Source organism: Elgaria multicarinata, chromosome 2 (assembly GCF_023053635.1).
Source record: "Elgaria multicarinata webbii isolate HBS135686 ecotype San Diego chromosome 2, rElgMul1.1.pri, whole genome shotgun sequence".
In the NCBI taxonomy this organism is placed as follows: domain Eukaryota; kingdom Metazoa; phylum Chordata; class Lepidosauria; order Squamata; family Anguidae; genus Elgaria; species Elgaria multicarinata.
Genome location: NC_086172.1, coordinates 93,799,727 through 93,825,208, shown reverse-complemented (window position 1 = coordinate 93,825,208; position 25,482 = coordinate 93,799,727). Strand labels below are relative to the sequence as shown.

The following is a 25,482-nucleotide window of genomic DNA, read 5'->3' as shown; positions in this document are numbered from 1 at the left end:
GTATAAAATATGATGAACTCAAAAGTATCATTATCAAATTTATAGCATATAGTCACTGCATGACACGTTATGTCTCATAGTTGTTTGCCCTGCAGTAGAAAAAATTTGCATAGCATTTAAATGTATGTGGTCCATACAAACTATAGTTAAAACACTATTACACTGTTATATGTTTTTCTGTATGAAATAGTAAAAAAAATCCATTTTTGTTCTTCTTTAGGGCAACATTTTATTACAATTAAATGAAAAGCTTAGCACCACTACTTCTTCGAAAAGAACCAAGACAAAATAAATAAATAAATAAAGGACAGAGTTTTAGGACATTAAACTGAAAGGATAAAAGATGCCGAATTCTATGAGGTTTTATCAAAATCAAATATGCTTTTTTGATCTTTAAAGTGTGAATGGTTTCTCTTTTGCTATTCTTCCATCTGTATACAATTTGGACAAGCATTTTGACAGAAAAAAAAATGAAGGGCTTAAAAACAAAGCACTTGCCTTTAGTCTTGACATTTAATTTTTTAAAAAAGGGATTCTACTCTCCTCCACCATTCACTAGTGGCCATCACTTCAGATCCATACCCCCACAGCTGTGAATTAGAACATGCAGCTCCCCTGAAACCAAAACAAGAGATGCTTTTACTGACTTGGAAAAAGGGTGCATTGTTAAGGAGAAACACTTGCATTCCCATTTCCTTTGAGCTTTAGTGTCATCTTCCTTATCAAAGACAAGTAAGAGCCACCTAAGTTTAAAAAAACACATACACACAGGAGTCTAGGATGAAAATGTAAGAATTATACATGGCAAACTGACAAAATTGTTGGAGGAAGATCTATACATCTACACACAGCCAAACCATTATTCCTCCTCTACTGGGAAGTTCACTTAAGTATTACCTCCTTAGCGTGTTAACCCATCCAAGACAGTTATCCTTGTTTTTAAAACTACTGTTACAGTTCTGAGCTTTTGCGCAAGGAAGGCTATAAGTTGAAATAAACCAATATTTTATACTCAGTGAAATACTACAGAGCATATGAAATCTCTTAATGGAAGGCACAGGCATGTAAAACCAATAATTAAGAAATATCTACGTTAGGTAAATCTAGAAGAGGATAAGCTTATACAGATGACCAAACCACAAAAGAGAACATTCTCTTGTCCTAGAGCAGCTTCTTCATCTATATCCTGTCAAATAGCAAGGAGATTTTTACAACCTACCAAACATAGATTTATGTGGGGAACTGACCTTTTTTAACTACACTGAGTCTTCATTGCACACCACGTTGCATTTACTACTACACTTCATAGAAATATTCATACAATATCTATACAAAAAAAATTGAGTAAGAATAAAGAATAATATATGTGAAAATTAAGTCTGTGTACACACAATGACTGGGTTCAGACAACACACAAACCCATGATGTTTTAATTTCTGGAACAATCCAGATTCACCCACCCCAATCTGTTCTCCCAAAGAAGCCATCCTGAGAACCAATGGTCTGCAGTATGGGGTATTTACCTATAGTGTGTTAGTGTGTTGTCTGTTGCACCATCATGAGTTACAGAGATCGGCTACAGAGCTGCTCGGCAAGAGTGGCCAAAAACGCTACTGCTGCTCTACTCTTCTTACGCGATCTCTATTCCCACCGCAAAGGAAGCTGTGGTACCCGTCCTGCTGGCTGGGAAGACTACGGGGGGGGGGCAGGAGTTTGGGGGGGGGGAACTACTCTGTGTAGCCTGCTCACCTGATCATCTGACAGCAGCGCAGGCACTTGTTTGCATAACCATCTACCCAATGTAGCTTGCCACCTACCATGGGTTAGCGTGACGTGTTGACCCAGCCAATAACTTCTGAAAAGTCACACAAAGAATAGTCCAGATCCACCAGCATTGGTAATGCATTATTCATCAATGGTAAGTAAGTGCCTGTTACAGTCACACTAAAACATAATGTCTATGGCAGAAGTGTTAGTTGCATAACTGGAAAGCAGGACAGCTTTTCCCAGACATGCTTGAATTAGATTATGGTATGCAGATAGGCTAAAAGTACTACTTGCTCACCATTGCTGAGTGGTAACCATGTGGATAGGAGACCTATAACCAGAGTGGATCATTTCGTTGAAGAAGCAAGGGCTGGTCAACAAGTGTCTCCAGTCTCTAACACCTTCCATGAAAATATCAGACATATGCTACAAAACATGGGGATATGTTCTGTTGGGAGTTTGATAACAAAACCTCTTAACATACATATTTTCTAAAATATGTTTTAGATAGGGAGAATGCTTAGTTGTAGTCTTTTTGTGAGAGAAGCAATCTATTTTCAGGGTGGAATAGCATGCTTACCACAGTGACATATCTACAATACCTCTGCCAACAGCCTGAAAAGTTACCACCTATATACAACATGTAATAACAACCCTATGTGATCATTTTCAAAAGAAAGCTGGGATTTTTCAATAGATGGAATCGCAGCTTCGCTGCCTCTTTTAAGCACAATCTAATGATTCATAGAATCCTAGAATAGTAGAGTTGGAAGGGGCCTATAAGGCCATCGAGTCCAACTCCCTGCTCAATGCAGGAATCCACCCTAAAGCATCCCTGACAGATGCTTGTCCATCTGCCTCTTGAATGCCTCTAGTGTGGGAGAGCCCACAACCTCCCTAGGTAACTGATTCCATTGTCGTACTGCTCTAACAGTCACGAAGTTTTTCCTGATGTCCAGCTGGAATCTGGGTTCCTTAAACTTGAGCCCGTTATTCCGTGTCCTGCACTCTGGGAGGATCGAGAAGAGATCCTGGCCTTCCTCTGTGTGACAACCTTTTAAGTATTTGAAGAGTGCTTATGTATTATTTGAAGAGTGATTATGTATTATTTGAAGAGTATTATTCTTCAATAATACATAATCAGTTAATAATTGTGGTTTCACAAAATAAAATTATTTTCAAAGCTTCAAACTATCATTAAAGTTGTCAAATACCCCTTATTTTGTGGGTTATTATATATATTGTTGAGGTTTCATCTTCTCCCCCCCCTTTTTTTTAAACTTGGTATAAAATGGCTGCAACAGTCCTCAAAACAGTTATGAGTGGCTTCATTCACTTAATTTGTTTCACAGCCAGATAGATCATTTCTCTGATCATGCACTACACAAGCATCCCCAAATAAATAATTTCCTATAGCACTGAATATCCTATTCAGAGCTACAGGAAAAACAACCATAGGAAATGGCCACCTGTATGCACCGAAGAGAAGAACACCAGAGTTACACTAAGAGTTAGCAGAGTTGCTTATGGTAAGTATGTTTTCCAAAGCCAACTCCACTTTGAAATAATCCAGTTAATTTGGTAAACATTTCAGAAGTAGCTTCTAGTTTTGCAGTATTTTAAAACCCAACTTTCAAGAATGAAAGGCCATACTTTTTCACCCACAATAAGCCTCCTCAAGAGTCTCTTCTGTACCAGCCTTAACCACATATACTATGGCTCTGGCAGAATTTACTGCACAGTCCAATTTTATTTTTAAACAGAACTTCAGCTCATCAACTATAGCTTACAGTAATATCACATATCTACAATACTTGTTTGCATCAGAGAAAGCCATAAGCAAAAGGAACAAGTTAGTCCAAGGACATAATGTCTTTCAGGCTCTATAGCACTTAGCAGGTTAGTGGGCCTCCAAGGCCTAACAGATTTAACCAAGACTTTTCACACAATCAGGTAGAGAAAGCTCAGCCAGTCAGCAGATGTCCCATTCAGATAACAAAGAGAATATTTTAGTGACAATGTGAGAAAAGAACAGTAAAAATGGTTTAAAAACCCACTCAACCATGTTGACTTTTTTTTTTGCACTCCAAGAACTGTCTCTCTAAGATTCACTGTGACATTCACTGTAGTCTTCCTGCAGTGAACATGAAGGCAGCTATACATGTTCGTCAGAGCCTGTCCACATAAAATACTTAGAAGAAATCACTATGCATCTGTTAGACGAGATAAAAAAAAATAAAACCAACACAAAGATTATGACATCTATTGATCCTCCCAGAGAATGTTGGTTATTGGGCAGATTAAGAAAATATTAAATAAATAAATACCAGTTCCTCTATATACACACACACAAACAGAAAAGGAAAGGTTGAATGCTATTCATTGTCCCAGTTGTGTAGCACTGTTGGGGGTGGGAGGGAATTCTGCACTTTCTTTTCAACTTACATTTGAGCACTTAGTATCTTCACATTTACTGAGTTAGGAATTAAGAGAGAACACACAACCAAGAGATGGTTATTGGTATTCTAGATGTTCAGTGATAACTGTGCTCCATTACACAGCAGTGAAAAAGGTGAACATGAGCAGTACCTTGAGTGGCCCACCTTAGAAGTCCATTGCCTCAACTAAATATGTTCAGCAAACCCTAGAAGAGTGTCTAAAGAAAACACTTAGGGATAGAATTTGATAATAGAGACAATGACTGCTCCTGGTGTTCTTTGATGTCACGTTTGAATAGTGAAGAATACTTTCTCATTGTTTTAGGATGCATTTCAATGGCTAAAAAAACTATTAACGAAAGGAGCTTCCAAAGAAGACTGCTAAACATTAAAGTATTAAAACTATAAAATACTATAAAAGTAATAGTCATTGTATGAATTAGTCAGTAGCCATTGCAGAAACTGTGCAACCTGTTACCCCACCATATGAAATAAACATGCTCTTATTAAAACAGGACCATTTTGAAAACAAAATAGCTATTAACACTACACTTCTGCACACATATGTAACAGAATGCAAATTGCAAACCCTGAGTGATAGTCCTTGCTGAATTACCATCCTACTGTTGCCATTTGGATTTCAACAATACATGTGTATCCTCCTTCCTCAGGTGTTATCCTAGAATTACTTCTATAGTTATTGAACCAAACTAATTACTATTTAGACATCACCAGGTTTTTTTTTATCTTCTGTTATTATATTCCGCACGACTTTTCTTCAAGAACTATGCAATATGCAAACCCAATATCCAAACTGGTTTAGGTTAGTTAGACTAATTGCTAATTGGCAAAAGCTATTTAGAAGAGGAAAAGTTGAAGATGGAACATGATCAAATTGCAAGTTCCTCAGAGCAGAGACCTCTCTTTTCTTCATGCTACCCTATAAAGCACCACGTAATCTAGCATCCCTATATGAATAATAAACTGCAATAAATAGACATAAAGGCTGTAGACAACAAAGAAGATTCCACCAACTGAGAAGACACAACTTTCTTGGCTCCCCAACTATGACAAGTTAAGAAGTGCCTGTTCCTGTTGTCAGGGAAATTCCCTAACAAGCCCTTTAATTATGAGGAAAACTGGACACAGGATTACAGGTCTGCCTAGCAGACTAGACATACCTCCTCCCTATCTGCTCACGTGCACTTCATATGTTCCAGATATAGCAGCAGAGCGACATACTGGGGAAGAAGTATGCATAGCTGCTGCAAATGTAGAACATTGGTTCTTAGACGGAGACCCTAAACACTAGCACACCACCGCCACGCTATGCCTTGATAGTTCTTGTGCAGCTGAATCTGGCTCCCATCAGTGCGTCCAGGTGGCCACACCAACAACCTAATTCTGCGCACTGTTATTTTGAGAGAGAGACAGAGACAGAGAGAAACAGAGAGAAACAGAGAGATGCTAAGACAGTGCAGGTGCTCCCCTACGTCTCTGTGGGAGGCAGGGGAACAGTAGTAGATATGAAGAGTGCTTGTAGAGCAGACTGATGCTTGTAACTCAGAATGAAATGCGAACAAACACTATCCTATCACTCTCAGCATTCCTTTGTGGTTGAAGGCACAGATTAGGCAGAAATAAAGACAGTACTGAAAAGTGAACACATCCTAAAGTATTTCATACATTTTCATAAAACAAACCATTTGTTGGATTTCTTCAGTACATACCAGTTTCATTTAGGGAGGAATTTGTTTCCCTCCCTCCCTCGTTCAGTAGAACCCTTCACACATTAAATAAATGGATGAAGGAGTCAGGGAGCATGCTGCATAGCCCTGCCCTTGGCAGGCATTCTCTGCCCCCACATAACCATGCATTGGGCTATCTTAAGTGAATTCTATCAGGCTGTGTAAAGCTGCTCCACACAACCCTACACAAGTAGGGATTCCTTATTGGCCCTGGGGGATCCTGGGACAATAAGGATCCCCCACTTGCATAGAGGAGGTCTGCATGTATGTGTTATGTACATCAGTGCATATCCATTCCAGGACTGCCCAAAATGCAGCTGGCAGGAATGTGGCTGATGTGTGGCAGTGCCAGACTACACACCACAGTCCCACAACAGGGAGGGCCATAGCTCAATGGTAGAGCACCCAATTTGAATGCAGAAAGTCCCAGGTTCAGTCCCTGGCATCTCCAATTAGGACTACAAAAGAATCCTGTGTGAAACCCTGGAGAGCCACTGTCAGTTTAGGCCAGTTCTCATGGTCACCGTGGATTAAACAAGCGACAGTGAATTGTTTAATCTGTGTCACGTTCTGGGGCCATTTGCCTAATAACATGCCCAGGTGAAGCTTGTTGTGATGCCTGAAACCAGGCAGCATTCACTTAGGAAAAAAAACCTCAATAGCTCAAAAACAGCCCATGGGGTATTTGAGGATTATTTCTCCCTCCAACAAGCCATACTGTCTGGGTTCAGACAACATGAGAAGCCATGCCTGCATGGGTGATGAGGCAAATGGTGCCTAACATGGTGACCATGTGAACCAGGTTAGTGTCTACAACTCTGGGCTAGTTGGACTGACTCAGTGGCCTGCTTTGCATGACACAATAGCTCACCATGACTTAATTTACCCATGGGGGCTATCATGTCATGAAGAAACACTTTTGCACGGTGTGCTTTCAAACCGGTAATTCCCCATTATTAAGGTTTCATGTTAAGTCAGAAATGTACCCCTTCATATTTGGGAGAAAGAGCAGTGGTAGAACATCATGATCTTCCTGGGCTTGGCTTTCAAGTTCTACCACACAGGCATCATTTTGCCTATGCTATTTCACAGCAAATCATGGCATCTTAAAATAATCTCAATTTTATATGCTAGGGTCCCCTATCCTTTGAGTGAACCTCTCCATTTAGGAGTATGCATCCATTTTACAGCACTGTTATTTCCTTACTCATTTGGCTCCCCTCCTCCTTCTCCTATGCTTTGCTCTCTGCTATGGGCTATATCCACAGCTGCTGACCCCAGCATATGCCTACTTAATCATGGTAATTGCCTCATCCCAGGAAATGATGCCAGGCAAGTTTACCAAGTGATGAGCTTGATACCCATCACCTCAACTAATTGTGCGAATTGGCCTCCCAGATCAGCAATCTGGGATAAAGAAGATGCTGTCAATCATTTATACATAAAGGACAGCACATTTATGAAGACAGACCCAAAAATATCAGAAAATAGCAACTGCACCCCCGCATCAGCAGTTTAATCCTACCTGCACCCTCCCCTGCACAAATTCCAACTGATTAAATTCGTACTATGTCAGATTCTGCTTCCTGGCAGCTCTTGTATATATATTTTACCTGTTACACTTTCTGTTTTTCACTTCAGGATATAAATAAAGCCTAACCTCTCTTGATTGACAGCAAGAAACAACAATATTTAATTAACATCTCTTCGTTTGTAACAAATCTTAAAGGCTCCACCCAGTTAATAATGCTCTGCAAAAGTATTTCTCCAGTGTTTTGATAGAGCTTTTAAAGAAAAGCTTCGAACACTGTGTTCTTAATTCAAAAGCACATGCCAAATTAATTATGGTCTTATGCTTTGACCAAAAGTAGGATTTGTGGGATTTTCTCTTCCTTAAGTCAAAGGATTCAAAAGTAATTTATGAATGATACTGAAATAATGTTTGAATTAGTTGCTAACATGCTGTTAGCTTGGAGTGTTCAAAAGTGTTTTTTAAACAATTCTATTGACAGAACAGGTACTTTTAAAAAAACATAAAAAACCAAAACCAAAAACCCATACTGCTTCAAAACTTTACTTCAAAACAATAAAAGCTGCCTTAAGTAGAAAGAAAAGGTGTTTACATTCTCGCTACGTATTTTAAAAATACTGCTCTTGATCATGCAACCCATTCAATATCTTTACAACAGTTTGTATTCCAATACTCAAGAAACACGCATTGCTAAACAAATATTATGGAGCTGAATCCTTAAAAACTACTTATTTCGACTGTAAGGTTATTTATTTATTTTTCAAGGTACAACAGTTATTGTACGCATCAGCTGCATTTCTAGAGCTAGTAAAGTAGTTTAACTTGTTTAAACGTGCACTTGCATTTTACAGTTCTGTATTCTTTTGCAATTTATTCTATGGTCAAGAAACCTTTTTTGTATTTTGCTTGCAATACAATGAAAAAGTTGCTGAATGGTGTGTGTGTGTGTGTGTGTGTGTGTGTGTACACATGCATGTTTTACACACACACACACACACACACACACACACACACACACACACACACTCCCTATGTGTAAGCTCTGGGTATAAAATGAGAACATGAAGAGCCCTAGATCAAGGGCATGAAGTACTCATAAAAACTGGCTAAAGCAAGTACAGGCCAGGCAAACTGGCAGTGGCATTTGCACATGATATAATTCAGATAACTGGGATCTTCAAGATGGATTTATTTGAACAATTCACGTAATTATTATCAAGCAATAAATTAGCTACTTGGTTTTCCACTCACTTATTTTCTGCAACAAGTAGCTACTGCTACTTGCCCCTTCATCCAGCAGCAAACTGAAGTGATGCCCATCTCTCCCCATCACGTCTCCCCGCCCCAACCCACTCTTACTGTAGCCTATGAGTCTTACTGCTACCGTGCTCACTCTTTCCTTCCTGTAGTGTTGCTGTTATCCCCACGTCGGTTCTATTCAGAAAATCAGAGGATAGCACTATAGCATCTGCCCATGTAAGTGTGCTCTCTCTTAAAAACACATGTTTTTGCATACACTGGCTATGGAGAAGCAGTAGCTTAGTGGTAGAGCACATGCTCTGCAAGCAGAAGGTCCTGGGTTCAGTCCCTGGCATCTCCAAGTAGGGTTAAGAAAGAATCCTGCCTGAAACCCTGGAGAGCCACTGCCAGTTTGGGCTAATTGGCCCAGTAATGCACTAGAAGGGACATTTTGGAACTATTATGCCAGCCATCTAAACAGGTCTAGTATTCTACTGAAACTGTTTTCAGCTGTCTAAATTGTTTAAAATTTTGTATATTTGTATTTTTATGCTATATTTTATTATCTTAAGAATTCTTGTAAACTGCCCAGAGAGTTTTGGCTACTGGGCGGTATAGAGATGATGATGATCATCATCATCAGACCAAGAGTCTAACCTTCCTATGATCCTTTAATAGGACATAAGTCTGTTAAAGCCTGGAGGAGAGAAGGAGCACGTGTGCAGCTGCTATTGCACCACTTTCCTTACAAGTGTTCCCTGCTTTCAAGGTTACCACCTATGCGGAAAGACTATAGTCAGCCTAACCACCATTTTCCCATATAGGGCCTAAAGACACTAACTGAAGGCATGTGCCCTTAGTATGTTTCACCATTATAAGAACAAACGTTTTTCACTTTTTAGTAGGTTGATCTGAATTCATTACTGTACATGTCCTTTCCAATTACCAATGACCCCATTTCAAAATATTTTCATTATAACAGGAGCAAAAGTGACTTAATTGCATCTACAATTAACACTGAAAAGGTTTAATGATAGCCCCCGCCCCCAGACAGAGGGGAGTTCTAAGTTGCCAGTGAATTATCTGCCACCAAATAACTTGCCAATACAATTAGAAGATCCACAACTGTAAGTATGCACAAAGCTATCTGCATCCTGAGAAGTTTCTTTTTAATTCATCGGTCTATTTTGGATGCACCTTTTGTTTTAATACAATTTGAAGAAAGACTATTTAGGTTTTCTGCACAACAATGCATCTTTTAAAAAAAACAGAGAAAAAGAACTCATAAATTACAACATGTTCAGACATGCATCTTATGTTATTGCCTTTGGAGAGGGTGGGGAACTGTTGTGTGACTATATTCCAAATAAAATTCTACTGAAATGAAAATCTATTAAAAAGTCACCTTGTCTGAGCACATGAGCCTAAAATTAGATGTTCAAATATTTCTGCAGAATATAGACAGACAGATACCTAGATAGATGGATAGATAGATAAATGAACTTTTAACTGGACAAAATAGGTTTCCTTCCTCTACTTTTTAAAATTCTTTTTGATACCTGTGATAGCATGAGAGATTTAGTGGATTATCCTACACCAAACACTGCTTCTATCCACTGATTTTACAATACATGGGGGTCTTTATCAATAAATCTAGGTGGGGGATCCTAACCCTTCCCTTCCACACCCACCATAGTTTCCCCTTTATAGCCAATAGCAGCTTTAGGGAGCCAATTTTTATCAGGGCAGTGGCACAGGGGTAAAGTACTAGAGCACTCTCTCGTTATACAACTGCTCTAATCCAAATTGCTCCCCGCTTCCACGATTGCGTTCTGCAACTGAAAAAGCCAATATCTAGATTGATCCTTAGTTGTATCAAAATCTGAGGCAATGCACTTACTCAAAAGCTAAATGGCACACTACCCAATTGTTATCTCCTTGTATTTATAGGAGAAGAGATTTAAGTGTGAGGGCATATACGCACTACATACTTACAGCAGTTTTTCAAAAGCAGTTTAACTGCCATAGTTTCTCCCAAAGAATCCTAGGAATTGTAGTTTGTTGAGGATGGTGAAAATTATCCCTACTACCTCTCACAGAATTACTGTGCCCCAGGCGAGAGGAAAAACCCATTAAACCCTCTATAATCCTTCACAACTCTATTCTTTCCTAGCCCGCCCCACCCTGCCAAAAGCTACTATAAAAGTTATGTCACAACAGGGACTAGAATACTGAACCTTTTTGTTAAGGGAGGAGGGGGTTGCCCTAACTCCCAGCAGTGTAGGCAGAGACAAACAATTACCAAAGTAGGCTGCCACCATCTCTTATGTCCACCTCAGCCAGGAGAATCTCAGACCTTACAGGATACCCCTAGAACTTGTAAATAAGAGTCCACAGGCACCTTCTATTTCAAGCCCTAGGCCTGAAACTTTGAATAGTAGCAATTAACCAAGCAGACGACTCTGGATTTAGTACTACTTGGAAGGAACTGCATACAACTCATAAGGTAGGTATTAAATTTATTTACACAGGATAAGGGGGAAAGGAATAAGAAGGTATACAAGAACCAGAGTAATTGTTGGAAAGTTTTCAGGCAAAGAAAACAAATGTTATCTAAGCCTGCCTTATATGTTAACTAGCTATGAGTCTCCCAATAGGATGGGGCTCAGTACTTGAAGTGAAGAATCATAAGCTCGGAAGGCAAGCTGAAGCATGAAGGTGAAGGCAAATGGGTGGCTCCAAGCCCCCTCTTTTTATGCTCAAACCCCTAACAACTCAAGGAAGATCTTTTTTAACCAATTACAGGCTGGCTGAAACAGTGTTCCCAAATCCTGTAAGAGAGCATAAAAGTTCCCACAGGAATGCAATTAATCCAATTAACTGAGTCTTACTCTGCCCTTGAAGGCTAGAGACATCTTGAGATAAGAGACACACAAGTGGTTGCAACACTACATGCTCCTTCAGCCTGGCCAAATAGAGTCTTATACACAGTTAGAGCACAAAAGGACTATTGACTTCTTGACACTTTAAACTCTTTTAAATGACAGACTATGGCCTAGGCAATTTTCATAAATGGAATATGCTTTTGCAGTTTACATTTCAGTACAGTAAGTGAAATGCTTACATTGACCAGAATGCCTTTTCCATTTTAAAGTAGCTTTCCCACTTTTCATAACGCATTCCAGATTAAAAGGTGTACCCCATATATGCTCCATTTATGCATACATTTTTGACACCAACATATACGTCTATGCTTATTGCTAAAGGTAAGAGTTAAGAAGAATAAAATATTTCAATAATAAAGCTGAACAGAGTTAACTTTCTGTAGTTTTCTTTTTATCTCTGGCAGAAGTAAATAGAATCATAAATGTATTCAAAATGTCTAATTAAAGTGGAAGACTGAACATGCAAAGAGACTGTGTTTTATTTTTTTTAATATAAAACATGAGGGTGGGGAGAAATCCTAGGGCTAGACCTTGGCCTGCCTTTTATTCTTGAGTGCACAACACAGAAGAATTGTCATTTAACTTAAAATATTGGAGAAGGTGACCCTGTCTCCCACTCAATAATCTCACTCCTATGCTTGAATAGATCAAGAAAAAGAGAGTTTATTGATTATTCAGTCAGTGATGTCTCTAGCTCAAACACAGAAAGATGTTTGCCATAGAATGATACACAATGAACCCAAATTAATTAAGTCAAGAGAAGTGACAAAGAACCCTTCATTCATTTGCTAAAGATGTTAGTTTGTTTCAAGACCAGCAAAAAAACAGCTCTGTTTTCCCAAAAGACATCTTTTGACACACAATCTTACCTTCCTGTTCCATTCTCTTTTTTCTAAGCCAGTGTACTGCCTTTGCTAAGCTTTCAGAGAACAGAGTAATTCTGTTTGACATACTGTGCAACAGTGTTTGCAGTCACCATGTGGAATCCCTCCAGCACAGGTGGAGGGCTGTTGCCAGGTATTCTGCAGAAATGCAAGGATAAAACACACCCCAAATGGCCTCTGCACGTATCCCTTTATATGCTAGGATTCTGAACTACTGATCGGGCTTTTCATGACTTGGCTTTCAAAGAGCGATATATGCAGCCCTACCTATCTAGCACTGACACACACTTGAATCAGTTGCAATAAGAAATGGACTGAGGGACTTTGAGAGTGAAATAGATCTGAAAAAGGCTGAAGTGCTCAATTCCTACTTTGCCTCGGTCTTCTCCCAAAAGCGGGTCTATGACCCCCCTGGAAAAAGTGAAGCAGAAGTTGAGGGGGCAGGATTGCAGTTTGAGATTGATAAACAAATGGTCAAAGAACACCTAATTTCCTTGAATGAGTTCAAATCTCCAGGGCCCGATGAACTGCATCCAAGAGTAATGAAGGAGCTAGCGGAAGAACTCTCAGAACCTTTGTCTATTATCTTTGCAAAATCATGGAAGACGGGTGAGGTGCCGGATGACTGGAGGAGGGCTAACGTTGTCCCTATCTTCAAAAAGGGCAAAAAGGAGGAACCTGGGAACTACACACCAGTCAGTCTGACATCCATCCCTGGGAAAATTCTGGAGCAGATTATAAAGAAGTCAATCTGTAAACACCTTGAAATCAATGCAGTGATTACTAGAAGCCAACATGGATTTGTCAGGAACAAATCCTGTCAGACTAATTTGATCTCATTTTTTGATAGGATAACCTCCCTTGTGGACTGTGGGAATGCTGTGGACGTCATATATCTTGACTTCAGCAAAGCTTTTGACAAAGTACCACATGACATTCTGATTAACAAACTAGCTAAAAGTGGGCTAGATGGAACAACTATTAGGTGGATCCACAGTTGGCTACAGAATCGGACTCAAAGAGTACTTATCAATGGAACCTTCTCAAACTGGGGAGAGGCAATGAGTGGGGTGCCGCAGGGCTCAGTCCTGGGCCCAGTGCTCTTCAACATTTTTATTAATGATTTGGACGAGGAGGTGCAGGGAACGCTGATCAAATTTGCAGATGACACCAAATTGGGTGGGATAGCTAATACCCTGGAAGACAGAAACAAACTTCAAAGTGATCTTGATAGGCTGGAGTGCTGGGCTGAAAACAACAGAATGAAATTTAATAGGGATAAATGCCAAGTTCTACATTTAGGGAATAGAAACCAAATGCACAGTTACAAGATGGGGGACACTTGGCTCAGCAATACTACAAACGAGAAAGATCTTGGAATTGTTGTAGATCACAAGCTGAATATGAGCCAAGTGCGATATGGCTGCAAGAAAGGCAAATGCTATTTTGGGCTGCATTAACAGAAGTATAGCTTCCAAATCACGTGAGGTACTGGTTCCTCTCTATTCGGCCCTGGTTAGGCCTCATCTAGAGTATTGCGTCCAGTTCTGGGCACCACAATTCAAGAAGGACGCAGACAAGCTGGAGCGTGTTCAGAAGAGGGCAACCAGGATGATCAGAGGTCTAGAAACAAAGCCCTATGAAGAGAGACTGAAAGAACTGGGCATGTTTAGCCTGGAGAAGAGAAGATTGAGGGGAGACATGATAGCAGTCTTCAAATACTTAAAAGGTTGTCACACAGAGGAGGGCCAGGATCTCTTCTCGATCCTCCCAGAGTGCAGGACACGGAATAACGGGCTCAAGTTAAAGGAAGCCAGATTCCGGCTGGACATTAGGAAAAACTTCCTGACTGTTAGAGCAGTGCGACAATGGAATCAGCTACCTAGGGAGGTGGTGGGCTCTCCCACACTAGAGGCATTCAAGAGGCAGCTGGACAACCATCTGTCAGGGATGCTTTAGGGTGGATTCCTGCATTGAGCAGGGGGTTGGACTCGATGGCCTTGTAGGCCCCTTCCAACTCTGCTATTCTATGATTCTATGATTCTATGATTCTAAGTCCATTTGTCTTTCACAAGATACTACTTCACCTAGCATGACAGAAGACTGATTTTAAGAAAGAAAGAAAGAAAGAAAGAAAGAAAGAAAGAAAGAGACAGACAGACGGGAATAGGCCCAAGCTAAGAAAAAAAATGTTTTGTAGTTCTGCTTTGTTTTATATAGTCACTTTTGGAGCTGAACTGTTTTCCCAGAACAAAGAGCAAGCTACCTACAGCTATCTGTTTACGGCTCTTATTTTTCACTGGCAATGCAACAAAGCTACTGCATTGCTTTGAATAAAATTATTATTATTTTCCTTTTAACAATATGTTATGTTGCTGTTTTTTTAATTTCCAACCAAGAAGCTATTTCACAGGATGGACAAGAATATTGATATACTTCCTCTGTTCACCCTTGATGAACCTAATCCTAATCCATCATGCAAAGTCTAATTGACGCTGCTCCAGCAAAGCTACAACTTTTAACAAACATTGAAAAACATTGAAAACGAACTTCATCTACAGTACTTTATAAGATGCACAGTACATCCTGAACTAGAGAATTAAATTAGCATTTGCTGTGTTAGTTAGGTCTGAAATCCATCTTCACTCGTTCTTGTCACATACCCTATGACAAAGGTCAGAGTAAGGTATGGCAGGAGAACACTATGGCTTCCCCCTAACACACAGGATCCAAGCTGACTGAGTGCAAGCAAAAGGATATTCAAGTGGTTTCTTTTTACTGTGAGGATGCACTGATGTTAATCACGATAAACTGCACATATGCCCAAGGAAGACAAGGAGATTTCCTACCATGGTAAAAGAGATTTATGAATGCATCCTACTTCAAATGTTCATATAAACAAAGTCTAAACAAAGTACTCTGCTAGCTGCCTTAAACTTGTCTTCCTTCAAATGAGTTATTCATTGGGGGAGGAATTGTTGTAACATATCTTCCTTAGCAGATATGTTGAAGCAAGCACATCAAATTAAAATAATGACTTTGGAAAGAAGGGACTCAAGCCTGGATGACAAGGAAGAAACTTTTAGGAACAGATGCAGAGTTTCCAGGCCACGTTCAGTGTTGACAAATGGTGATACCAGTTTTGGAAACTATGGTTTGTCTTTTGCATTTTGGAATGGTTACGGTACTACAGAGCTTCAACATCCCCTGACATCTTCAGTTACTTGCCTAAGCTCTTCCACTATCATCATGAAAAACTGAGTTGGAATTCGTTGTCCTTTATAGAGGGAACATTATTTGAAGGTGAAGACAATCTTTGTGAACCATTAACCAGAAGGAGCCAGTTCATATAAACAAGTGAAACAGATGTGTGGAAAAACCTTAACATGAACCCAAGGCTTACACAGGGACAGCTGCAGCTATTTACATGATGGCAGTGGTTTGTAAATTGGCAGCTGTGATCAGGAAAATGGCTGTCCCCATGCAAACATCAAAGTTCTCCTTGTGATCCTGTCTTGTATCAGAGTACACAATCACAAGAAAAAGAAAATAAATTTCCCAAGTATCATCTTATTAAGACCTTGATACAAATGGAACATTTATCATTTTTTTAAAAAACTAATTTGATAGGGTGACCATGTGTCCTCTTTGAGAGAGAACATTCCTCTATTTGAAGATGCCCTCTGTGTTAAGGATCCTCCTGTCAAATTACAGTTTAAAGGTAAAAAAGATAAGAAGAGCCATGCTAGATCAAACCAAGGGTCCATCTGGTCACACAATCTGTTCACATAGTGAGCACTTTCCTGCCCATGTTCCCCAGCAACTGGTGCATAATTAGTGGTTCAGCACTCTCCCGTACATGTTCCCATACAAGTGTATATAGGCTTACTGCCTCTGATGATGGCGGTAGCACATAGCCATCAAGACTAGTAGCCATTGATAAGGACTAGTACCGTAAGAATTCTTGCCCATCAACAGTTAGCATCTGGAGAGCAGGCTGAACAGGCAGGCATATAGGTCACCTGGTCACAATCTTTCACAGTATGGTGAGAAGTACTGTATTTCTATTTCTATTATAATTATAATTTCTCTCTCTGTGTGTGTGTGTGTGTGCGTAAAATGTGTGCGTAAAGTATTGCTAAAGTTTTTTAAAAACTTACAAAGGAATATTTACTGCACTGAGGTGCCATTGGATATCAAAGCTCATTCAAAGCAATAGGGGACAAATGATTCCTCTCTAGTAATGTCATCTAAAACTGCTAAGTATGGCTCGCTATTAACTGAGCACTCAAGGCCTTGCAGCACTCCTCCTTCTAATGTGTAAATCAGATTTGATAATGCTACGATAGTTGCCCACCCTATTTCAAAAATGTGCACTTCCTCATCTGTATGTTGCAGCATAAGCACAAAAGCACCACAGGAAGTGAGAAACATTGTGCTAACAGGACTATAGTATTGATGAATAAAACCCGTAACCCCCAGGCTAAGCTGCCAAATAAGTAGTGAATTAATTTCTGTAAAGTACTCTAACATTACAAAGGTGTGTTGAAAGGTGTCTGCTCATGTTTCAAATTAAACGCACTGCTGGTCAGCATTAGCACCTCAGCTTTGAACAGCAGCCATTTGCCTATAACACTTCAGGGGTTGGGAAAAACGGATTTTCTGTTCACACTGGAATAATTAGAACATGTCAGGAAGAATTAATTTCCTCATTTTTCAAAAGGATACACAGAAATTACCATGTTATTATATGACAGGGTCCCTTGGAGAATTGTATTAAATTTAATTTCTAGCGCAGCCCACACAACAAATTAAAGTCATAAATAAGATGGAAAGAAGCGGGACGCAGAGCATATGTTTATGGCAATGAGTGAAGCCAAGGGACCAGAAACAACTATCTTCATTTCATTTTATTTAAATCAGCCAGACACTGTGTATCTGAATGACAGCACTTGTTAATGGTGCTGAGATTATAGGCTCCTTAATTTTAGAAAAACAGAAGCAGTCAGTTGGTATTGAACTGGTGTGTTTTCTAGAAAGCAGACACTTGTTTAATTTTTTCCTCTTGCATAAGGCTGTGGTCATGCTCCAGGTTCTGAATGAGACACACACTTTACCCTTTTTTTAAAAAAAAAAAAATCCTTGTGAATAATCCTTTCCTATAGTTGCTGCCCCACCAGATAAGCATTTAGGATGAGCTATACCAACAGCCTCACTAGCAAAGTATTGCAAACCTGATGTCCCACAAACACTCAGGTAACACTGTCCTTGTGTGCCAATTGGCAGCCTTGAGGATCCCATTTTAACCAGATCCTCGGCAGGGAAGAGAGCTTTTCATTTAGCTGGGTTAAACTTTCTGCTTCTAACTAGGCTCATTTGTTTTACAGGGCAAAAGAAATGGCTATCTTGCTTAAAGTTCAGTGCTGTGTGGCACCATGTCTTTAGAGGCTTAGACCCTGAAATCCAGGGGTGGAACCTAAGGGTAGCAGCCCATGGTGAACTAGGAAATTTTAGACCCTGGACCTACTGGTCATATGCAGGGAGGGCTGCAGAGATTGGACAACCAGGTGTATTGCTCAGTTGTGAAGCACACAACAATCATCTCTCTTTGCCCCCAACCACCATTCCATGCTTTTCAACTGCTTCTCAGCAATAAATGAACAAAAACCGCCACCATCACAGCCAGGGGAATAAAATGGAATTTGCCCCTGCTGCCTGATGTTCTTGTCACATGCTGCTCTCTGGATTGTCATTTGAGGGAACTGCTGGGCTTTGGCCCCAGGGTCCATCCCTAGCTGTACCAGTGGTGGCACCTATTAAGAGTAGAGGGGGCAATGCCTGGAAACATTCGTGTCACTTCAGCAGAGGCCTCAAGCTTTGCCTTCCAGTTGATTTCCAGACCAGAATTATCTCCTTGTTTCTCAGTAGATCAGTATGTTTGTCTCTCAGTTGCACTTGCCCTCAGAGAGGAGGAACATTCTCGCAAATAGCAGTGGCTTAAATTTTGGAATGGGGCAGGTGGACAGAAGCTAAGAATGGACCTTGTGAGGAATACTTTGCCTACTTGCTTCTGGGTCTTCGACCTTGGAGACCCTGACAGATGCATTAAAATCCCAGGACTAGGGGTTAGAGTAGTGGTTCCCAAAGTGGGTGGTATTGCCCCCTTGGGGGGCGGCGGGATTGCATAGGGGGCGTTAAGAGGCAAAGGGATGGCAGGGGGTGCTAACAGGCAAAGGGGCGGCAGGGGGGCGCTCGAGGTGGTCTCTCCAGAAGGTCCTAAAACTCAGGGACCGAGCAGGAAAGAGCAGCAAATTCAGCTGCTCTCCCCACACCACTCCTGCTCAGGAAGGACTTTCTCACTCACGCAGCCGCTCTCTCCTCCTATCTCAAGCCCACAGCGGCCCCACCAGAAGTAGGGGGTGGGGGAAGCGCCCACAGGAGGCAGCAGAGCGGCAAGGTATCACCAGGCTCCCTTCCCCTGTCAGGAGTTGCAGATTGGGGCCATCTCCCCTCTGAGCTGCTGCCCTCCTGTCCTAATCAGCCTGGCAGCTATTGTGAGGCTTGGAGGGAGGGGGGGTTGGAGAGAGAGAGAGAGAGAGAGAGAGAGAGAGAGAGAGAGAGAGAGAGAGAGAGAGAGAGAGAGAGAGATGCTGTGTGTCTGTGTGTGTGCTCCCACCCCCAAAAAAATCTGGACTACAACAGGTTTGGGAGAGAAAAGAAAAGGGGGAGGGAGAGAGAATTGCAATTCCCCAGGTGCTTCCTGGCTAAAGAAGATTCAGCAGCACCTTTTCCCAGAATGCTTGCTGAAACCATTCCTATCTGCCCTTGCTTATTTCAGGGTGTCCAACCCCCTTTTTTCAAGCGTTCTTTTGGTAAACATGGTATGTGTGTATCTTGTGTCACCATAAAAATAGAGCTGCAACACAATCCTAAGTATGTCTACTCAGAAGTAAGCCCCACTGAGATGAATAGAACTTACTCTGAGGTAAATGTGCATAGGATTCAGCCTGAAAACGAAGAGAGGGTGAAGAAAAGACAAGAGAAAATGAATTGTAGAAATAGAATAGCAAGGTAACTGTGGGATATTTAACCATATTTAAAGACAATAAGTACAGTAAAATTAGTGCCTCTCTACTTCAGTCCCAGCCAGATTTTCCATAGGAAAACTCTGTACCAGGTGGCAGATAATTATTTTAAAATTTTAATTAAAATACATTATCCTTTCCTATAACAAAATGATGCTTACTCCTAAATAAGTGTGTTCCACTGAAGAAGGAAATCCTATTTGATTCCTGTATTCATGCTAGTGTGACATGATAAGTTAAAGGCACAATTTTATGCATGTTTAGACAGAAAAATGTCCTTTAACTCCTAAAATCCCCTCTAAATGGGAAGCACCTGCCCCAGGCTTGCCGAGGGAAGGAGGGAAAAGAGAGCAAATGCCTCTGTTTGCAGCCAGCGTGGCAGGGCACACCAATTGGATTTTGAATAAAGTATTCAATTAATTGTTACTGTTTTGAATTTTATTGTTATAATCTTCCTTGGTGGGTCGTTGAAAACCACTATTCTGAATAATGACTTTTATAGTGTAGGGTAGGGGGGGGCGCTGGGCATGAGTTTGTGGAACCAAGGGGGCGGTGACCTGAAGTTTGGGAACCACTGGGTTAGAGCTTAAGCATCAAGAACCCACTTTGGTATCACAGTTCCGATGCCAAAGTGTCAGTAACTAGTAATCTCTTGAAAACTGTGTTTGTGCAGTCTTTTTCTCCTGCCCAAGTGAAACACTGGCACTCACAAAGGGATTTCTACTAATGGTCAGATTATACAACACTAAAGTCAACTCAAGTGCATTTTAATAGTGTTAATAAAATTTTAATAAAGCATTATAAAATATTAACAGTGCTCTAACACCCTTTAATACCTGCTTCTCTTTTATCCTGTGTATGCTTCGAGCTTTTGTTGCCCACGTTATAGATTAAAATATTAAAATTGGATGCAATGACATGGAACAATATTACTTGTTCCTGCTATACTGCAGAAGGTAGCAAGACGGAAGTCTTAAAATCCTGCGCTCATAGAGGCATAAAAGACTATGAAATATTGCGCTTGACCACTGTAAATTTCAATAGTCAGGCCACCATAATTACTGATAATCTGAACAATGAAATTGCAAGTTAAGAACAGCACTATATGAAATATTCTTCAATTATGGCAATTGCAGTAACACTGACCTTCATTTTATTTAGCAGTGAACAAGACTTATTGCAAAGCAAACAGATATAATAATCGAGGATGGGTTGGAATAAGAAAACCAGCCAGAACTGTGAAAATAATTGGCTTCAGAAGAGTCATGTGATATTCTCCTTGACATTAACCTTCTCTCATTGATACATTTTAACTTTGTTATATATAATATAAAACCGCACATGCTGCTGCAGAAGTCATCTTTCACCCATCACATTAACAGAGCATTTGAAACTGCCAATATCATTATTAACAACACTGAAAAGCTGCTTGTTAGCTTGTCAGTCTTGAAAAGGGGAGAGAGAGAGAGAGAGAAAGAGAGAGAGAGAGAGAGAGTTTGTACCTTTTAAGAAGTAGCTGCCATGGATGTGAGCACTCCCTTGGGTGCAACAAACTTTAAATAATTTGTGAATCAATTAACTGGCAATTCTGCGCACAGCTCAGATTTCACACTCCCAGGTCACTGCATCATCAGCCTGATATGAATCATAACATTTTGGGGAAAAGTTCATAATTGAAATCATTAATTAATTTAACAGGACTTTTAGTTATGCATTGCATTACACAGCTATAAAGGGGCAGGGATTAATTAGTTGTTTCTCTGACAGTTTTCACCACTTGGAGAAAAACTTTTCCAACGATGTCTTGGCATACTCAAGCCATCATCAGCTTCTTACAGCCAAGTTTCAGGAATGACTTTTACTGCTACATATTGTGATGGGAAGAGCAAACCGAATAAAATGTTTGCTGTTGTGGCTGGGGCCCAGTTTAAAGCAATTACCCTTGTAAGCATTCATAAAATTGCAAACTCTCTCACCTTGCTCATGTGTCCCAAAGTAGTTCAGTATTAACACACTGGCACCACATCCATCCTGGCCAGAGACCACTGGTATGCTAATACTGCATATGTATAGGCTGGCACACATGGCAAGAACATTTAAATGAGACTGTGGCCACACTGATTTTATTTAATTTATTACATTTCTATACCATCAAAGCTCTCTGTGCAGTTCACAATACTTTGCTCATGGTCAGGTTCAGCCCACAGCAGCTCCAGAATCTGCCGGAGCAGGGGGCAGATAGAAATTACTCATTGCACAACAATCAGTCTGTAGCTAAAGTATGGAATTACAGAATGACCATCAGCCCTTAAAGCAGCCTTTGGCAACCTGGTGCCCTCCAGATGTTTTGGACTACAACTCCCAGCATTCCTGACCATTGGCCATGCTGGCTTGGGCTGATGGGAGCTGAAATCCAAAACATTTGGAAGCACCAGGTTGGGGAAAGCAGCCCTAAAGATACTTCTTAAACCTCAATAAGACAGAACAGACAAAAGGTGGAGTCTATGAAAGCTTCTGCGTCAGGCCTGAGCAAAAGTGGACTCAGCTTGCTGTTGGTCTGACACAGACTTACCTCTACCTATTCTTGCCTTTATACTGCCTCTGCTGCAACCATGCATTACCCTACTACACCAAACCTTGACTTTCTCGCTGGCCCTTGTCCCAGGTTAGGCACAGTCCAGGTCATGCAGACTCAGCATGTGAGCAGGGACTTGGAGGAGGACCATGCAGATCCATCTCCAATGCAAATATTATAGTCTTATCTGCCAGCTTTCACCTCCACATAGAGCTTCCCACTCTCCCTGTGGGAATGCAACTGAGCATGGCACCATGTGCTCAGACAAGTAAGAACAAGAGTCAGAAACCCATGACCACTTTCCACTTGGCCACCAATTTAGTCTCTTCACAGGGGGAAACTGAACCATAAGCTCAAGTCCACGCAGTGTGCCATATACTACCACACCATCTACTTCCCCACTAAAGAACCACAATCTTGTCTGCCCAGTTGGTGAAGTTCTACATGGCCTTAGCTAGACCTAAGGTTTATCCCGGGACCGTTCCGGGGTCATCCCTGTTCATGTAAATGACACACAGGGGATTCTGGGAGCAGGCAGGGACGACCCCGGGACAATCCCAGGATAAACCTTAGGTCTAGCTAAGGCCCATGGCTGCTGGGATAATAGTTTTGGTTAATAGGACAGAACAAGAGGATTCTGTTGAACATATGATTATCTCAAACCATTGTATAACAACTAATCTACTGTAGTATTCACACTTTTACAAACATATGCAGCTTAGAGAATTTGCAGTGTCACATCACTGGCAAAGCTAGATAGAATCCAGAAAGTCTGGATTTAATTCTCTTCTTTCTCCCAAAGTCAAGAGCATATTTCTATTTCCCCCCCTTATTTGACCAATTTGATCAGTAATCATGCTTCAAGAGACCAAACAGATGTTAATGCTTTTAACAGTTAAAAAAATAAGCTGATTTAATAAAAGTTTACTTTATCCCCTACTTCATCCATCAAGTCATCTCCCACATCTCCTTCAGATTCCTCCTCAAACCATATACCAAACTTTTTTGAACCTGAATTTAACCCTCCGTTATCCAACCCTGACTAATTTCCCAGATTTTGAAATCACTCCATGACTTTGGTCCTTATCATCTTATTTTGAATTCATGTTGCATGTCAAGAAAATAAGTTCTGTTTTGCTCATCAAGCAAAGTGGTGAATGACCCCAGAGAATTATAATCTCAGAAAGAAAAACAGGTCATTTTTGTGCTGTCTGATAAACATTCAGCAAAAGTTTATTTTGGAGGTATTTATAAATGTCCAAGTCCAGAAACTAATGGTATCACTGGAAAGAACAAGACAACAGCAACGTTCTTTTTTAAAATTGGGTTATAACATAAGGTTTGCTAGTAAATACATTCTCAGTTTGTTGGCCAAAGAGAAAGAGTACAGAACTAAAATATCAAACCTCTTTCTTTATAAAGCATTCTTTAAAAATGATTGTCTGTTAAGTTGGAAAAGGAAAACAAGTCATTTTGGATTGACTGTGCCTTTTTTCCCTCTCGATTAAATTCCATGTTTGTGTAAAGTATAACATCCTCTAGTTAGATCCAGGGTTGAGCAGTCTCAGAGATAATAAAACTCTCCAATACTACTGTTTTACTTCAAGTTGCTATACTCCAGATAATATTGATTCTCATATGTTTCAATTTGGGCTAAGGATAAACTAGCCTCTTAAAACTCCCACTTAATAGCTTTCATGTTCTGTTATGCCTTTGTGCATCTGGATTGTTTTATTTCAATTACTTTTTAAAAGATTAATTTAGATTGATTGAACAAATGACAAATCAGGAGTACACGTGCAACAAAATATTGCAGGGTATCTCCACTCTGTAAGAAGAAAAGCTCTGTTCAGGAAACTGAAACAGGAGTTTTGCCGTGTAGTGCTCAGGCCTCTGAGCCCGGGGGTGCAGGGATTTCAGAAGTAGGAAAGGACATTTTCTCACCCCACTCCAAGGCCTTCTTGAAGTGTGCCAAATAGTGACAGACTCCTGCCAGCCCCAAACCTGAACATTTTACAGCAATATAATTGGGGACACTGCTATTCTGGAGAGTGGAAAGGGGGGAAATGTACCTAATAAATATCCCTACGTAGTGTAAGTAGAGATTTTTTTTAAAAAAACCTCATTTAGTCCCCTCTCCTCACTCCAAAATACTTAGTATAAACTATCAGGGGCTTAAAAAGGTCATTCATCTCGTTTCCCCACCCTCCATTTCCTCCCCCCAGCCCCCAAAATTGACATACTAACATTCTGTGTTTCTGTTACTCTCAACTATAGACTTCTAGACTCAGAATCAAAATACATGCTTAATGTATAGAGACCTGAATTAAAATCCACCCACCTACCCAGCACACTTAGGGAGGGGATGACGACTTTCCATTGGCACCAAAGGGAATGTTTTTTCCTAAGTGTTCTAGTTGCACATTAAGCACAGGGTTAAATTATTCTGAGACAATTTAGACTATTGATTTTATTTTTATAAATGGGTTTTTCTTTCATAAACTATGTGTTGGATCCAGACTTGTGCTTAGCAGACTTCCATTTGCGCTGCAGGTTGGTGATTTTCACTAATTGGCCTTTCCTTCTGCACCCCTAGTTTAGCTCTATGTTATGTCTGTGCTTTCTGTTTATTAAAACTCTTGAGCTCTTTAATAGCTAGTGGGTATTGGAATGCGCTGCGTTTGGACTTGGGAGTCACAGGTTCACATTCAATAAGTCATGTATCTCACTAGATACGCTTGGCAAGTTACTAACTCAGCCTACCATATCTTACAAAGTTGATATGAAAATAAATTCTAAGGCACTTTGTATCCTACTACAAGTGCCAAACCACTGATAAGATTATCTATAGCATCTTTGACACTAATTGAGGGAATTTATTGGATTAATCTTTATTCTTCAACATATTACAAGTTCTTGTTATGTAATTGTGAGGACTGGCCATGCATTTGGTTTTATTTCTTAGAAACTGTCCCTTTTTCTTGCACTGGGCTTGCAAAACTTATCAGTCCTTAGAAGAGAAAACAACTTTGGCAAAAGGTGTCTTTACAATGAAGGGCCTGGATAGAGATACGCTATTCACATTCAACAGCTTTGTAAAAATGAGAATGCAGTTTATTACAAGAATGAAACAATATTCCCTTGAACAGTATAATGTACTTGTAAAGATATTTTATGCGCTTGGTTGGGCTTAATTGCAAGAGAGAAAGAGTGAATGTGCATGTTTGTGCATATGTGTATACATACACACATGTGTGAAGTGGGATAAAG

General features: G+C 40.3%; 1 protein-coding gene across 6 annotated transcripts in view; it reads right to left on the bottom strand.

The window, feature by feature from the left end:
* SOX6 (SRY-box transcription factor 6) overlaps positions 1-25,482 on the bottom strand; it is a 530,518-nt gene that overhangs the window by 393,161 nt on the left and 111,875 nt on the right. The gene's annotated exons all lie outside the window — the stretch shown is intronic.